The 16,937-nt window shown below is 43.3% G+C and overlaps 1 protein-coding gene and 1 long non-coding RNA gene across 2 annotated transcripts in view; one reads left to right on the top strand and one right to left on the bottom strand.

The window, feature by feature from the left end:
- DSE (dermatan sulfate epimerase) overlaps positions 1 to 4,727 on the bottom strand; it is a 77,415-nt gene extending 72,688 nt beyond the window's left edge. Inside the window, exon 1 of the mRNA XM_034990349.1 lies at positions 4,518 to 4,727. The gene's annotated coding sequence lies outside the window, so the exon portion shown is untranslated. The remainder of the gene's footprint in view (positions 1 to 4,517) is intronic.
- A 625-nt stretch (positions 4,728 to 5,352) lies between these two features.
- Positions 5,353 to 10,701, top strand: LOC118001333. The gene is made up of 3 exons (XR_004676670.1): positions 5,353 to 5,377; positions 6,866 to 7,005; positions 10,652 to 10,701. It is a non-coding gene; the product is annotated as an uncharacterized LOC118001333 (long non-coding RNA).
- The last annotated feature ends 6,236 nt before the right edge of the window (positions 10,702 to 16,937 follow it).

Genomic DNA, 16,937 nt, shown 5'->3' with positions numbered 1-16,937 from the left:
AAATCTTAAAAAAAAAAAGATTAAAAAAAAGAAATAAACAGATGGCCTCAACTGTCTTTTCTTCTCTTGCCAAATTAAAATCATTCCCTTTTCTTCTTTGTGATCTCCAACAGGCTCTGCAAACGCTCATTCTGCCTCCTGCAGGTTTATACTCTTCTGGGCATCTGAAAAAGGATCTGGATTCCACACCCCCAACAGGCTGGAGCTTGCCTGGATAGGCAGAAGCAAGCCACACAAGTGGTAAAGCACTCAAAGACCTGAAGGCAGCTAAGGAGAACTTAGCGATGAGCCTAGGACTCTGCAGGAATTCGGGAATTCGAAGAGGCCCCACAATGGAATCCTTATAAGGCCCAGAGTGGAAGCAGAGGGAGCTGTGGGAAGGGGGTCTGTAAAGAGCCAGTTTACAGAAGTCTGGGAAGCACATAAGCATTTGATGGAACTGACAGTCCCTGGACAGTAGTGAGTAGTAAAAGGGATAATAAACTACATCTGTAGGAAAATGAAATTTAAGAGTCTTTAATCACATGAACTTGGAGTCATGAAGGAGAAAAGTCGAATTAAATGTGCAATGTGGGTTCACCTTGTATTTAAGGTAGGCCACTAACTATTTGTAAAAATGACAGACAAATCTCTTACCTTCACAATATTTCCATTTCCACACCCCTAAAATGAGGATAAGACACCTCCTCTGTATCATTCTCCACTTCCACTAGGCCAAAATATGAAAATACTAGATTTGAAAAAAACTTAGAAGTACTAGGTGATTTTAAAATGCAAGTATTCGGGGCGCCTGGGTGGTTCAGTTGGTTAAGCGACTGCCTTCAGCTCAGGTCATGATCCTGGAGTCCCTGGATCGAGTCCCGCATCGGGCTCCTTGCTCAGCAAGGAGCCTGCTTCTCCCTCTGACCCTCCCCCCTCTCATGTGCTCTCTCTCTCTCATTCTCTCTGTCTCAAATAAATAAATAAAAAAAAATCTTTAAAAAAAATGCAAGTATTCGTGTAGCCATATGATCTATCAGGGACTTTTCCTTTCCTTCAATTGTCTAAACATATGAATTTGTAAGCAAGAGTTTATTACACCTAATGGCACCTCTTTACCCCACCCATAATACTTTCTACTAGTTTGAATCTTTTCTGTAACACTTCCCCACCGACAGCTAACCAAACCACTCTTCTATATGTGACTAGAAATTGTGAAACACTAAGTGTAGATGGATCAGAACATGGGACTAAGTTTATTCACTAACAGATTTTCTTTAAAGAAAATTATTTCAATTAAAAATATTATCCACTTAATGCAGAGTTTAATTTTTTTTTAAAGATTTTATTTATTTATTTGACAGAGAGCACAAGAAGGGGGAGCAGCAGAGGAAGAGGGAGCCCCATGTGGGGCTCAATCCCAGGACCTTGGGATCATGACCTGAGCCAAAGGCAGATGCTTAACCGACTGAGCTACCCAGGCGCCCCCAGAGTTTAATTTTTAAAAGGGAATTTCCTATTAGAATTGGGCATTAGAGTTGGCAAGATAATTAGAAATTCATCCATTTCTAATTATCGCTGTCACCAAATGGACGCATGGATCAGTGCCTCAAGAATCTGGGATTTTACTCTCTAGTTCCTATTCTGCCACTAAGTCACCAAATGAATTGCATGGGAAAACATTTTCTCTTTTTGGTGCTCTGGGGTTATATATTTGCCTAATTCCCATGTTGGGCACTGATTCTAGGTTTAGAGAATTTTATTGTGTCATCCAAACATCTGCTGGTAATTGGGTGACCCCCAATTAGGGGAAGATAGTGTAATTCCCAGATGAGGAAACCCTCAGGCATCAGTAATAAGAACTGCCCTGTCCTCTGCTTGGACACATTCTTTCAGAAGGCTGCTGCCCATCGAACCTCGTGGAATGCCTTACCCACTCCTTCAGAATAGTAAAGGCCCAGCCCCTCTCAGTAAATGAAATACCAAAATCCACTATGATGTTGAAGTTCCCTCTACCACAGGCTCCTCACCTCCTCCAAGGCCTGTCACAAACACATCTCAGGCCAATAACACTATTTCTCTTTTTTGAGGAGGCGGGGGGGCTGAGAAAACAGTAAGAATACTATATTTTAGACTCAAACATGCTAATGGTTAAGTAATACATCATATACACTGCAATGACAAAATGCTGGCCTTTTACTAGTTTCTTAACCCCTTTTGAAAACTTAGATTACTGATACATTAAAACCCAAGTTTAAATATTTTATCCTTTATTCCTTTCCAATCATTTGCTGCAACCCTAATACTGAATGGGAATAATGTAATTTCTTTCACACAACACAGTGTGAATCCAAGGCAGTACAAATAAATACCAAAATAATCTACCACAAAGAACATGAAAATACATATAAGTACTTTATTATGTAATTGCAGAATGCATTTTCACCTATGATCATAAACCCTTTTTCAGAGATTAAATAATCTTTAAAAAGAAGCACTGGGGAAGGTAGATAGGACAATCTCTGTGAAGTTAAGAACTTTATGGATGACCACCATGTCCCCTCGAGGCAGCACTGCAAGATAATTGGACTAGCCAGACCACAAATCTCATTTGAAAACCTGTATTAGCTAATTTCTGAACTAATTTTATAAATACTAAAGTTGATACTCACACAAAATGTTAGTCACTGTAATGGTCCTGACCTCATGTGGCCAACCTAGCTAACTTCCTACCAGTGTCTTCCCACACTAGGCCCCTAACCTCAGAGATGACTGTACTATCAATATATTAACCTGAATGTAAAAATGTACTTTGCAGGCCACTGTCTTTATTAACCGAAAATTGACGAAACTGACACTGACATGATACACCAATCAATGGAAAATGACACTTCTCAGGCTCAAACTCTCAGGTGCTTCTTCATTATATTTTCTCCCTACGTTGACAACTCCAGGAGAACTAGGGCAGTTTCTTATATATACCTCTGTATATCTCCTCAATTACCAGCACTGTCTTGCACTTTTTGCTGTACCCACACAGAGGGGTCAGTAGATGATGGAGGCATTAAATTTCATCTTTTCTCATTTTTACTAAAATACATCTAACCTACACACTTCATAAAAGGACTTGTGCCTATATGGTGACCTTAAAAGAAAAAAGTTAACACATGATAGACAAATACTCAGATAGTCCTGTAGTCTATTCTTCCATGGGCATTACATTTTTATGATCCATTTTGGTGGCATTGTCTGAATACTCTACCAAATAGTGCACATATATCATTTCAGAAGTTATCATTTATTGAGAAAAAAATTTTTTTTAAAGATTTTATTTATTTGACAGAGAGAGACAAAGTGAAAGGGGGAACACAAGCAGAAGGAGTGGGAGAGGGAGAAGCAGGCTTCTTGCCGAGCAGGGAGCCCGATGCGGGGCTCGATCCCAGGACCCTGAGATCATGACCTGAGCCGAAGGCAGACGCTGAACGACTGAGCCACTCAGGCGCCCCGAGAAATTTTTTTAAAAAGCTGAAGAAAAGGGAGTTCCTGAAAGATTAAATTGTCAAAAATGCTGAAAAGCCTGTTTTGAAACGATTTCTAAGAGAGAACGTCCATTCTCAAACTTAATGTCTCATTAACCACGACTAACGAAAAATATTTAAAGAACTTCATTACATGAAGATCTCTAGACACTAAAAGTGTCACTTCCTGACCTAAGGAATTCCAGGTAAATGAGGCTCCCCTCCTGCATTTAAGCAATGGAGTTGGCTTCAACCTTCAATGGCAGCCAGCCTAAGCGGAGGCTGCTGCCTCAAATGAGCGATGAAAACGAGAAAGTGCCCGGGTCACAGACTTAGCTCAGATTGCAGCCCCGACAGATCTCCAGCCCATGTGGCATTGCTTACAGAGCTTCCCAGCCTGTGAGTCAGGCGTCCCACCACCACCACCACCAGGAGCTGCCTGCGAGTGAGGTTTACCCCCCGTTTCTCCGAGCGTCGGCGGAGCCAAGCGGCGCTGGAATCCAGCATCTGGGGGAGGCTCGGGACGTGCTTCCCCGGCTTCCGCAGCCGCACGGACGGGATGCCAGCGCACAGAGGGGTCCGCACACACGACCATCACCACCCCCTCCCCAACTAGCGGGGCACGCAGGGAAAGAAGGGCGCGAGGCTGTGCCACCCGACCCGTCGGGGGGAAGCGGGAGCCCCGCGGGCGGGCCGGGAAATCGCGGCGCGGCCGGCCAGAGCCGAGGCACCGAAAGCGATCTCCGGGACCCGACGGGGCGCCGACTCTGCGCCGGGCGCTCAAGGGGCGGGAAGGGGCGAGGAGCTGCCCCGGCAAGCCCACGGCTCGGGCTCCACGCCTCGCGCGCCCTCCAACAGCCCAGCCACGCCGGGCCCGGGCGAGCAGCCCGCGGCGCTCCGCGCCCTGCAGGGGACGTGGCTCTCCGCCTCCGCCGGCGCCCAGAGACCCGCCCGAGACCCCGGAAGAAAGTTGCGCCGCGCGGGCCCAGAACGGCGCCCGCCGCGCGCCCCTCCGCTTACCGCTCCCCGCCGCGGCTTCGTCCTCTCGGGCGTTGTCTCCCCAGCTTCGGCCCAGGCTCCGGAGCCTCCTCTCGGACCCCTCCCTCCAGGGCGCCCGGACCCCCGGCGCCCTCAGAGCCGAGCCCTCAGCGCGCCCGCCGCGCCTTGGGTGCCGGTGGGCGCCGCGCCACGGGATGCGCCGCTGCAGCCTCAGGCGGCGCTACTGCGAGCCGGGCGGGCGGGCGGGCGAGGGGTGTGGGCGAAGCGGGGAGGAGGGCGGGACGCGGCCGGCGCTGAGGCTCGGTGGAGGGAGGAGGAAACCGCAACGTCACCAGAGCCCGGGGAGGCGAGAATGGGGAGGGGGAAAGGGGGAAACGGGGACCCCCCCCGACGCCGGACCCCGACCTCCGGCCCGCCCCGCCCCGCCTTCTCCGCCGCCTCCTCTCCGGGGGCTCCCCCGCTCAGCGCGGCGTTCGGCCTTCCCCTCCACTGGGGCCCCACGCACCCTTCCCCTCCACGAACCCCTGCCTTGCCAGGCCTCTCTGGCTCCGAGTTGCTTTGGTTTCTAAGTGACCCACACCCTTAGGGTTCGACTCTGAAAGATACTTTTGGAGGCCCGGAGGGGAGGAGCTGATGCTTCCGTGCAGGCTGGGGAAGGAAACGAGGAAAACGCTGAGAACCTTGCTCCCGAGGCTGTTGCCCACTCCCCTCCCCTTCTCCACAATGGTTACTCCTCCTTTTCTCCTGTGTTCGATTGTACTCTCAGAGAGGAGGGAGGAAATCACCTACTTAGAAGCAGTTCTCCCCTTAACTGCACTACGGAGATCACTAAATCCAAAAGCCCTGAACCCTGCAAACTCAACGGATTTTAATCATCAAAGGTAAAGGGGCCAGGGACAGAGCATTTGGTGTATGCGGCTTTCAAGAGGAAATTTCATTTACCTTATTTCCTAGGCCCGTGTAGGGAGAAGGATGAGGGAGGAGGAGGGAGAGGAGACCTCTGATCCCTCAAAGTTTTCCAGGTGGAGGATTTGCAACCTTAGTAGTCACAACCCCTTCGGAGAGATTTCCCCCCTTTTCTTAAAGCAGCCACTGCACGTAGCCTGGTCCATCCTGACTCCAGGGAGGTGTCCTATATGACCAGGCCATCACCTGAGGCCTGACTTCGCCTCCCTCCGTGTTAGCGTGTACTCAAACCTACCAGAGCTAGAGGTACAAAAGTGACAGATGTTTCCCCATTCATTAGAATTGGAGATGTTTTACCAGAGAGCAGAGTTTTTCTTCGTTTTGCTTCAAAGTGCTTTGTTGGAGTTCTAAAGGGCCACCTCCATGCATTTCCCTTGTCTTCAGAGGTTCTCAAGACCTTCCACGTTAGGCCACATTAGGAAAAAAATGTGGATGTCTACTTTTTTGCTTCTCTTTTTCAAAAAAATGCATTTGAAGAGAGATTCCTTACAAACAGGTCAACAGGAAGTGGTTTTATTAAATTTTTTAAATGTTCCCTCAGGTAAACCACTGACCTGTGGAGCAGAGAAGAAAGGGCTCTCTAATTTAGAACTGGCTTTAATCTGGTTTAAATCCCTATTTTGCAATTCATTTATTTATATATTTTTAAAAGATTTTATTTATTTATATATTTTTTAAAGATTTTATTTATTTGACAGAGAGAGCACAAGTAGGCAGAGCAGTAGGCAGAGGGAGACGGAGAAGCAGGCTCTCCACTGAGCAGGGATCCCGATGGGGGGCTCGAGGGATCATGACCTGAGCCCAAGGCAGACGCTTAACAACTGAGCCACCCAGGCGCCCCCTATTTTGCAATTTATTACTAGAGGCCTTGGAAAACTAACTGCAGAGTCTCAGTTCCCTCATTGGTAATGTAGAGATACAGTACCTCCATTGAATGGTTATACAATAAAAATAGCTAATATTTGAGAGTTAGTTCATGCCAGACACTGTGCTAAGGGATTTACATGTATCAATTCAATTATTAGAGAGGATTAATTGTGAAAGTGCCTAGCTATAGAAGGTAATCCAGAAGTGTTAATTTCCATTGATCTTCTCGAATTTGGAAGACACCTTAGAAAAAGCATCTGGTTTGATTTAACTTTTCAACAAGTAGGCATCTAGCTCAGTGATTTTCCAGCCTAGAACAGTAAATCAGCAGAGGGACTTTGATAAAATACTTTTTAATAAGGGCCCCACACCAGACCAATAAATCAGAATCTCTAGGGCTAGAGTCTAAGCATTAGCATTTAAAATCTCTTCCCAGGTGATCATAATGTGCAGCAGGATTTAGAACTCTTCAAAGGTGACAGTACCCATTGTCATTTGCTTCCCTTCATCCCCAGTTTTGCCTTCAATTGATCTAGAATCTGCTGTTGGATAACATCTACATCTTGCAAAAGCCCCATATACAAAAGGCCTCAAAGATCGGCAACTTTGACCTCTGGAGTTTTCCAGGAAGCATCTGGCACCTTAATTCCACTGAAGAGTGCTTCAGTTTGTCTCGGTACCTACCAACTCTATCAGCTTTCCTTCATCCTTTCTGAAAAGCTCTTAGAAGGCAGTTTCCTTTGCCATTGTCCCTCTTACAATCTGACCCCAATAATAAACTCAAGGTTTCATCCAAATAACAGAGTAAAAAGATGTTTAATTGCTTTGTTCTAATTACTGTATTTCCTCAAGTAAATCCTGTGAGCTATTACGGCAGCAGTATTACCCTAATGACTCCTGGATTACGATCTCCTAAAACTCTGAAGTAGTCAAGTCTTTTTCATAACTACTCCGAAACACACCTTCCCAGCCTACGCTCATTCTAGTTGGTGTTCATCCCTTTGTCACGCCTCTTCTTTTAGCTCATTGACATGTTGAATATCACTGACATAATTAATTGGGTAATTCTACCTCCCAATTTTATGTCTTCTACAAATTTGGTCTGTATGCCATGTCATCATTCAAGTCCTCATTCTCAGGCACTTTCCACCGCCAACTGACACTGAATTAGCACACTGTTGATGAATATTCTCATCAACGAAGGACTCACGTGTTACTTAGTCATATTTTCTTTTCTTGTCCCAGAGTAGCAGCTAAAGTGCATGCGTACTTGGCATCTTTGTGGAAATGAGAAAAAGTTACCCACCCATACCCAGGCCAAGGGATTAGGAAAAAGCAACTTCTTCCTCCCAGATACAGCTTAAACAACAAATGTGTTGTCTATGAGAGGTCCTTGCTCTACTGGGTAGCAACGTTGTCAAAGAAAGGAAATGACTACTTAGTGAATTCTTGTTAATCTCTGGATTTCTTCCTTTTCTAAGTACCCAGATATTACTGTAAGAATAGGTTTATTGATTTTGCTCAGGATCTGTAAAAAGCCCTCTGTCTTGGTTTCAGGAATCTAGGTGCTGCTTTTTTGAAAATTGGAACTCTACTTGTCCGTCTCTGGTCTTTTAGTGTTCATCTCTCTCTATGCTGATTTGAGATGAAAGTCCTTACTTACAAACTCTTCTTGCTGAGATGTAAGTTTTGTAGATAAGAGAAGTTAAGCTTTAGAGAGCTAGGTTATTTTCTTCCAAATTCTTCACCTAAGTTTGCAATTAGCTCTTGCAAATTTCATTTTACGCTTTCAGTTGAAGGGTTATTTTTCATAATAAGGAAGAAAAAAGGAATGAGTTCTGTTTGTCATCTATCTCAAATAGAAGCATCCCTTCTATGCTCTTTTGGTCTGAACAAAACAAAAAAATATTTATGTATATATAAATAAAACAAACTATATCTCTATCTATCTATCTATCTATCTATCTATCTATCTATCTATCTATCTAGTTGTCCTTCTGGTTTATTCCTGGCTCTAGCCTAATGGACCCCAATTTTATAGGGCTGTTAAAAGTGCATGGTTTAGGGGCGCCTGGGTGGCTCAGTCGTTAAGCGTCTGCCTTCGGCTCAGGTCGTGGTCCCAGGGTCCTGGGATCGAGCCCCGCATCGGGCTCCCTGCTCTGCGGGAAGCCTGCTTCTCCCTCTCCCACTCCTCCTGCTTGTGTTCCCTCTCTCACTGTGTCTCTGTCAAATAAATAAAATCTTTAAAAAAAAAAAAAAAGTGCATGGTTTCTGTTCCCTTGTTTAATTCATTAAACTCAAATTTGCCCTTTAGGTTTTACTAACCAGCCAGTTGGTCCATGACCGTACAACTGCCTCCATCCTTGAAATGCTTTTTTTCTTTGTCTACCTCAGGCCAAATAGTCTATTTGTAAAACTGCTTTATCCTACACCTAAAAGATTCATCCTTGAGTCACTGAAGAGATATGATCATTTTGGTTTGCTCAAGCCTGATTTCACTTGAGTTGTACTTACTCAGTGATAGTCTTCAGTTTCCCTTCCATTTCTGAGCATTCAGCCCTGCTCAGACACCCACCACAGGCTTCTCCAACCCCCCTGACTCAGACCCGCAGCCTCCCTGACTTGTCTAGCACCGACCGGCCCCTCTCCATTGCCCAGACTGTTCTGTTGCTATTGCTTCATCTCCAGATGACTCAAGCTTTCTGGACTTAGTTTTCATCATTAAAACAAAAGAAAACATTTACCTATATACTTTTTTTTTTATTCTTATGTTAATTCCCATACATTACATCATTAGTTTTAGATGAAGTGTTCCATGATTCATTGTTTGTGCATAACACCCAGTGCTCCATGCAGAATGTGCCCTCCTCAATACCCACCACCAGGCTAACCCATCCTCCCACCCCCCTCCCTTCTAGAACCCTGTTTGTTTTTCAGAGTCCATCGTCTCTCATGGTTCGTCTACCCCTCCGATATCCCCCGCTTCATTCTTCCCCTCCCGCTACCTTCTTCTTTTTTTTTTTCTTAACATATATTGCATTATTTGTTTCAGAGGTACAGATCTGAGATTCAACAGTCTTGCACAATTCACAGCGCTTACCAGAGCACATACCCTCCCCAATGTCTATCACCCAGTCACTCCATCCCTCCCACCCCACCCCCCACTCCAGCAACCCTCAGTTTGTTTCCTGAGATTAAGAATTCCTCATATCAGTGAGATCATATGATACATGTCTTTCTCTGTTTGACTTATTTGGCTCAACATAATACCCTCCAGTTCCATCCACGTCGTTGCAAATGGCAAGATCTCATTCCTTTTGATGGCTGCATAATAGTCCATTGTATATATATACCACATCTTCTTTATCCATTCATCTGTCGATGGACATCTTGGCTCTTTCCACAGTTTGGCTATTGTGGACATTGCTGCTATAAACATCGGGGTGCACGTACCCCTTCGGATCCCTACTTTTGTATCTTTGGGGTAAATACCCAGTAGTGCAAAAGCTGGATCATATGGTAGCTCTATTTTCAACTTTTTGAGGAACCTCCATACAGTTTTCCAGAGTGGCTGCACCAGCTTGCATTCCCACCAACAGTGTAGGAGGGTTCCCCTTTCTCTGCATCCCCGCCAACATCTGTCATTTCCTGACTTGTTAATTTTAGCCATTCTGACTGGTATGAGGTGGTAATCTCATTGAGGTTTTGATTTGGATTTCCCTGATGCCGAGTGATATTGAGCACTTTTTCATGTGTCTGTTGGCCATTTGGATGTCTTCTTTGCAAAAATGTCTGTTCATGTCTTCTGCCCATTTCTTGATTGGATTCTTTGTTCTTTGGGTATTGAGTTTGATGAGTTCTTTATAGATTTTGGATACTAGCCCTTTATCTGATATGTCATTTACAAATATCTTCTCCCATTCTGTCGGTTGTCTTTTGGTTTTGTTGACTGTTTCCTTTGCTGTGCAAAAGCTTTTTATCTTGATAAAGTCCCAATAGTTCATTTTTGCCCTTGCTTCCCTTGCCTTTGGCGATGTTTCTAGGAAGAAGTTGCTGTGGCTGAGGTCAAAGAGGTTGCTGCCTGTGTTCTCCTTTAGGATTTTGATGGACTCCTGTCTCACATTGAGGTCTTTCAACCATTTGGAGTCTATTTTTGTGTGTGGTGTAAGGAAATGGTCCAGTTTCATTCCTCTGCATGTGGCTATCCAATTTTCCCAACACCATTTGTTGAAGAGACTGTCTTTGTTCCATTAATCATAATTGAATTGTACCCTCTCCATTCTCAGTCACAATTTAAGGCTTTTTATATAATTCTTTTTCAGGTACATATTTCCTGGCCTTCTAGTCTTCTAACAGATCAAGTATGCCGGGCACTGATGTCAGCATTACGATGCTCATTGGACTGGAAACAGGCTCAGAAAGGTGAAGTGAATTTCCCAAGGTATACGTGGCTCAGACCGCATAGGATTACGTTTTCTGATATCAAATCCAGGCTCTTTCCACTAAATCACTTGGTCTATACTAACTTCATATCTAAAACGCCCACTTTCAGTTTGAGTGTCCTCAGGTGAAAGTTATTCTCTATTCTCAATTGACTTTTGAAATAGATGCTTTTTATATCACTTACTGGTTTATTTTAAAACTACCCAAGGTGGGGGCGCCTGGGTGGCTCAGTGTGTTAAGCATCCGACTCTTGATTTTGGCTCAGGTTGTGATCTCAGGGCCGTGAAGGTCGTGAGATGGAGCTCTGTGTCGGGCTCTGCACTGGGCGTGGAGCCTGCTTAAGATTCTCTCTCTCCCTCTTCCTCTGCCACTTCCCCCTGCCTCCCCCTCTTGAGAAAACAAAACAAAATAAAATAAACTATCCAAGGTGTCCCATACACCTACCAAGTGACAGCACTATTCTCTGAAATTAAACAAATGATTATTGATATTTCCAACATGAATGACTGATACTGTTTGTTCTTTTGAGTCATGAAAGGAACCGAGAGTAGTTTAAACATGTTTAATATTAATATTAATATTTTTCTTAAATGTGGCTTTTGAGAACTGTAAAGAACTGTCAACATCACTGAGGAGTTAAGAAATGGATGTTCATTGGAGCGCCTGGGTGGCTAAGTCGTTAAGTCTGCCTTTGGCTCAGGTCATGATCCCGGGGTCCTGGGATCAAGCCCCGCATGGGGCTCCCTGCACAGCGGGAGGCCTGCTTCTCCCTCTCCCACTACCCCTGCTTGTGTTCCCTCTCTCGCTGTGATTCTCTCTGTCAAATGTTTAAATAAAAAATCTTAAAAAAAAATCTTAAAAAAAGAAAAGAAATGGATGTCCATTGAGGTGTGATTTAATTTAGTAATTCCTTATGACAGGTGCTTGGATAGTACTTAATCCTTGTCTTTTTACCAAATTCTGGCTTCTTCCAGAAAAGTGCAGTTAAGGAAGAATTGCCTTAAGAAGATTCTGAGGACAGGTTCATGGCCCAGGAATCTGATTGCTCAATGTCCATGTCCTGTTATGGTGTGTTATTCCAAGAAATAGCCCAACTTCTGTCTTCATGCACCCCACTCACTCACAATGCTGCTAAAAGTAGTTGAGATTAGGTCAGGTTTGCATTAGTCTGGAAGCCAAGCCTTATGGGACTTTATGCTAATGTATTTAGGAGGATAAGGAGTTGCTTTGGCAATATTCTGTAGTAGTAATTCTAATCCCGTATTAGCATCACCTGGGGGGAGTACCTAAAACACAGCAATGCTTAGGCTCACTCTCAGAAATTCTGATTTAATTATTTCTAAAATGAGTCTCGGCATCCCATATGTTGTTAAAGATACCAGATGGTTCCAGTGTGCAGCCATAGTTAGAACCAATGGTCCATAATATTAGAACAATCTAGGGAGCTTTCAGAGCTTCTGGTGGCCAGCTTCTGGTGGCCTATGCCAATCAAAGCATATGACTGGGGTGTTTAAAGCCCTGTGATTCCAATATACAGAAAGTTTGGGAACCAACATCTGTAGAAGTGTTACTAAATGGGCACTTGAACCAAATGAAGCATTAGATTTAGATAATATGTTAATTTACCATGTTTGTACTGGTTTAATAATTATATACAATATTGTGAAGATTGCTTTTCTTTTTTTTTTTTTTTAAGATTTTATTTATTTGCGAGAGAGACAGAGAGCATGAGAGGGAGGAGGGTCAGAGGGAGAAGCAGACTCCCTGCTGAGCAGGGAGCCCGATGTGGGACTCGATCCCGGGACTCCAGGATCATGACCCGAGCCGAAGGCAGTCGCTTAACCAACTGAGCCACCCAGGTGCCCTGAAGATTGCTTTTCATTTACACCAGTTCACTAATACATTTATTTCTAAGTACTATTGTTGGATATGCAGTTTGGGGAAGTAATACTTGATTTTAGTATTAGGTGAACTAGTGAAGTTGTTTCAGTAGTTAATGTTTCACTTCAAATTTCTGCTGCCCAAGTATTATAAATAATAAACTCCAATGAAACATTTAACAGCTAGGCAACTCAGGACTTTTTCTTCTGCCAGTGAGATCAACTGTATTAAGCAAAGAAAATATTGGTTGTTTTGCATTGATATTGTCTTTTAGATGATCTTTTGGAGGACAGGAATAACTGCTAGTTTGCTGATGTTAAACCTAAGTATGTAACCCAATGCCATTTTTCTAAACTAGCTCCAAAGAATACAGATTGCTTTTTCTGCATTCTGGCTTTTATGATTTTTATAAATAATTCCATTTTGGGGTGGCCATTTTTGCTCTTCGTGGCCAAATGGAAAACACTGGTGTATTTAAAAATGCTAAAAAGGAAAAAAAGAAATGCTAAAGCAGCAAAATATAAAAACCCAACTACAGTCTAACAGAAAAACAGCGTTTCTTAGAAGCACTTCTCATCTATGCAAGAAAGAAGAAAGAAGAAAGAAGAAACCTTGGAATAATCATATGCCAACCCTTTCATTTTCCTATGAAACTGAGGTTAGCCTAGGTGGTGATTGCCAGTTCCTGCTGCTAATTACTGGTAGAGACGGGAAGACTGGGTCCTAGCTACATGTTCTTTTTCCCACTTCTCCATGCTGCATCATTGACCAAAAAAGTCTAACTAACTTCTCCTTTTGAGGTTCTCATGTTTTACATGAACTGTGGTAATTTATTTAAAAATGTAAATCTTCATTCTTTCCATTAACAAAATATCAATGCGTAAGGAGAAGTAAGCTTTATTTTTGGAAGGAAATCAAATGCCTACTCAAAATGTAAATTGATGGCACCCTTCATTTAGCATTGTTAAACTCGAAAGTAAATGCTACATATAATTTTCCACTGACATGTGGGCAAAGTATGCTCATCACTACATATTTAACAATTGCCACCTAAACAAGCTCCTGTCCTTGAGGTGAAATCCTCAATAAACTTTTACCTTCCTTGAGTCATTTACCCTCATTATACCTGGGATTTTTAAGGCATTCAAAAGTTTCAACAAGGGGCGCCTGGGTGGCTCAGTTGGTTAAGCGACTGCCTTCAGCTCAGGTCATGATCCTGGAGTCCCGGGATCGAGTCCCGCATCAGGCTCCCTGCTCAACAGGGGGTCTGCTTCTCCGTCTGACCCTCTTCCCTCTCGTGCTCTCTGTCTCTCATTCTCTCTCTCAAATAAATAAATAAAATCTTTAAAAAAAAAAAAGTTTCAACAAATTTTCACATTTTTATTGCATGAATCAATTTTCTACGTTTCCTGCTACTTGCAAAAAGGATAATGCTAGGGCACCTGGGTGGCTCAGTCGGTTAAGCTCTGCCTTCAGCTCAGGTCTTGATCCCAGGGTCTTGGGATCGAGTTCCACATCAGGCTCCCTGCTCAGTGGGGAGCCTGCTTCTCCCTCTCTTTCTGCCTCTGCCCCTCCTCCCCATTTGTGCTCTCTCTCTCTCTCAAATAAATAAATAAATAAAAATATCTGGGTGGCTCAGTCGTTAAGCGTCTGCCTTCGGCTCAAAGGTCATGATCCCAGGGTCCTGGGATCGAGCCCCGCATCGGGCTCCCTGCTCAGCAGGGAGCCTGCTTCTCCCTCTCCCACTCCCCCTGCTTGTGTTCCCTCTCTCGCTGTGTCTCTCTCCGTCAAATAAATAAATAAAATCTTAAAAAAAAAAAATAAGTTAAAAAAAAGGATAATGCTAGATGGCAGTGTTTCTATTCATAGTGGGCACATTACTATTACAGTGTGAAGATCAGCCACACGCATGCACATATATACATATACATATACGTGTGTGTGTGTGTGTGTATAATCTCACTTTATGATCAGTCATTAAGCATGTGACAACAAATAGCAACAATTCTGGAGCAGACCTAGAACACAGAATACAATATTCTTGGATTGTACTATAGTGAAAAAGCCACTTAAAGTGAATCTACCTGAATTAAACAAATTAATGTTGTTTGGGGAGAAATGAATGGGTCAATCCTAGAAATGGAGAGTGCTGGGTTCTAGGACTAAATCTTTCACATACTAGTGTGTGGCCCCAGGAGAATTTTTTTCTCCTCCTATAAATTTGGAAAATTCAGCAATAGCATACATGATAACTAGGGCAAACCACTTTACCTCCTTGAGTCTCAGTGTCCTTAGCTATAAGTTGAAGCAATTGCCCTTGATCAGTGGCTCTCAGTCCTGGTTATACATCAACATCACCCGGGAAACATTAAAAAATAATGATGCCCTGCCTTTACCCTCAGACAAATTGAAACAGAATTCCTGGGGGATGTGGCTTAGGCTAGTGTACTCAGAATGTGGTCTATGGACCACCAGCATCAGCATTACTTGGCATATTAGTCAGCTTGGGCTGCCACAACAAAATACCATACACTGAGTGTCTTACACAACAGAAATTTATTTCTCACAATAGTGGAGGCTAGAAAGTCCAAGATCAAGGTGCTGGCAAATTCTGTTTCTGGGGGAGCTCTCTTCCTGTTTTCTCACTGTGTCCTCACATGGCCTTTCCTTGGGCACGCATGTGTAGAAAGAGAAGGATCTTTCTCTCTTCTTATAAGGCCTCCTGTCCTACAGGATTATAACCCCACCTTTATGACCTCAAGTAACTTTACCTCCTGAAAGCCCTATCTTTAACATATGAATGGGGGTGGGGTTTGGTTCAGTCCTTATAGCTTGGGATTTTGAAACCCTTCAGACCCCAAACCGGATGTATTGAATTAGATCCTCTGGAAGTAAGGACCAAGAGTCCATGTTGTAACAAATTCTATAGGTGGTTCTTATGTACAAATTTGAGGATCACTGGCCTAGGCCACTTATTGTTACACTAGGCTGCCCACTGAATCACCTGGGGAAGCAGGCGGGAAGCCTGCTTCTCCCTCTCCCACTCTCCCTGCTTGTGTTCCCTCTCTCGCTATGTCTCTCTCTGTCAAATAAATAAAATCTTTAAAAAAACAAAAACAAAAAAACTAACAATCTCCTTAATAGTCCTGGGGTTTAATAGAGTTATTAAGAATAGTATCTGAGCAGTTGGCTTAATTAGAATTCTGTTCTAATGAGGCCAAGGTGGCAACCTTTGATGCCTGGGGTCCAATTTTAGAGATTTCCATTTGTTACAGGATGCTTATGCTAAGCAAGTTTTAAAGTGCTGCAGGTAAATCCAATCTGAGAAGCACTGGTGTAGAAGATCACTAAAGGGTCTTTCAGTCCTAAAACAGTTTGGATTTTAATATAGTGTACATAATCTAGATAATGTACATCAAAAGGAAAGTGATAGGATAGCTCTATTTTATAGTTTTAGATACAAACACATTTGTTAATCCCTTTCATTAATCGGGTGATGTAGTGCATTAAGTAGGGATTTTTTTTTTTTTTTTTTAGAATTGCTATTTTGAGGGCGCCTGGGTGGCTCAGTTGGTTAAGCGACTGCCTTCGGCTCAGGTCATGATCCTGGAGTCCAGGGATCGAGTCCTGCATCGGGCTACCTGCTCAGCAAGGAGTCTGCTTCTCCCTCTCCCACTCCCCCCTCTTGTGCTCTCTCTCTCTCTCTCAAATAAATAAATAAAATCTTAAAAAAAAAAAAAAAAGAATTGCTATTTTGAGAATACATTTGCTAGATACATGGTTCTCTTTTCTTCATAAAAATTAAAGATTTATTTGATGGTCAGTGTCTTTCCACTGTATAAGACTAAATGAGGATTTGAATAGTAGCCAGATGCTTATGAGATATTTTAAAAGAATCTCACAGGGGTGCCTGGGTGGCTCAGTCAGTTGAGCGTCTGACTTTGACTCAGGTCATGATCTCAGGGTCTGGGGATCGAGCCCCACGTAAAGGCTCTGCACTCAGTGTGGAGTCTGCTTGTCCCTTTCCCTCTGCCCCTTGCCCTGCTTGTGCTCTGTCTCTGTCTCAAATAAATAAATAAAATCTTAAAAAAAAAAAAAGAGTCTTATAAATTTAGAGTCCAGGGGTAATTCTAAAAGACAAACATGATATGATTACTTTGTAAATCTCAAAAATGTCATTCAACCATATAAATAAAAGAAGTATTTCTAGTATATCTTAGTATTAAAACTTATGTTCCACATCAGGCTCTGATGTGGAACATAAGTTTTAATACTAAGAAAGTT

Source organism: Mirounga leonina, unplaced genomic scaffold, assembly GCF_011800145.1.
Source record: "Mirounga leonina isolate KUSES-001 unplaced genomic scaffold, KU_Mleo_1.0 Mir_53, whole genome shotgun sequence".
NCBI classification, from domain to species: Eukaryota; Metazoa; Chordata; class Mammalia; order Carnivora; family Phocidae; genus Mirounga; species Mirounga leonina.
This window is presented reverse-complemented; position numbering and strand designations above follow the sequence as displayed.